Genomic DNA, 1,322 nt, shown 5'->3' with positions numbered 1-1,322 from the left:
TTCGTATTTGAGTTTTTTTGTACTTGCAAAGTGAACAAATAGTATATTTAGTTTTACATCTTTAGGTGAAAATTAGAAAGACAGGACAGAAAATAAAATGAGCACAGTTTTTAAAAAGATCTGGAGTTGATCGTTATTAACTTTAAGATAATGAGAATAGTTTAATCAAAAGCATTTCTTAAACTTTATTATAAATACTGAATTATCTGAGAAAAAGTTAAGTTACCCTCTAGTCATTCAACAAATATTTTTTGTTACCTGTTCATTCATTCAGGCTTTGCTGAACAGATGCACTTCTTGGTACTTGGAATATATCCCTGAATAAAAGAGATGGATCCAGGCCCTCCTGGATTACATTCTCCTGGACCCGGGGGGAGGCTCAATGAACAATAAAGATAATAAATGAGAAAGTTCTTCCATAAACTAAAACATGTTATGTGCTAAGGAAGAAAGAGAAAATTTAGTAGGCTAAGGGAGTTAAGAGTTAGGAATCTGGAGTTGGGGATTAAGGTAGCTTGCCTTCTTAAATAAAGTGATGAGGGGCCAGGCACTATTGGCTCACGCCTATAATCTCATCATTTTGGGAGGCCAACGCTGGCAGCTCCCTTGAGCTCAGGAGTTCAAGACCAGCCTGGGCAACACAGTGAAACCCCATCTCTACAAAAAATACAAAAATTAGTTGGGCGTGGTGATGTGCACCTGGGGTCCCGGTTACTGAGGAGGCTGAGGTGGGAGGATCGCTTGAGCCCAAGAGGTTGAGGTTGCAGTGAGCTGAGATCACACCGCTGCACTCCAGTCTGAGCAACAGAGAAAGACCATATATCAAAAAATAAAAGAAAAAGTGGTGACAGTAGACCTCATTGAGAAGATGACTGACATTTCAGCTAAGATTTCTAGGAGTGAAGTTGTGAGGATGCAGATATCTGGAGAGGAGCAGTACATGCTCAAAGAAAGGCAGATACCTCTAAGAACTGTGGCTCATTGCCCCAAGGAACATGAGAGGCCATCACAGGAATTTTCCCAGAGGAGAGTTGTGACCTGTTTCTAAATTCACAATTCGTACTAAAATCCATAAAGATTTTCTTTATATGTTTATTATTGTATTTATTGTATTGCTTAGTGAACTCCCAGATAATTGGGGGTACATATATGTACTCAATATTGTAGCTATGTACACATATGTACCCAATATTATAGCTACAATATATTCATATTATAGCTATGCATTCAATAAATCAATTCAACTTTACAGTTAGAATAAGTATGTATGAAACTATAGTCTCCTATTCTAACTAATGCTCCCAAACCACCATCAGGCACTG

The sequence above is a fragment of the Mandrillus leucophaeus genome, unplaced genomic scaffold, assembly GCF_000951045.1.
Source record: "Mandrillus leucophaeus isolate KB7577 unplaced genomic scaffold, Mleu.le_1.0 Scaffold285, whole genome shotgun sequence".
Taxonomy (NCBI): Eukaryota; Metazoa; Chordata; class Mammalia; order Primates; family Cercopithecidae; genus Mandrillus; species Mandrillus leucophaeus.
This window is presented reverse-complemented; position numbering follows the sequence as displayed.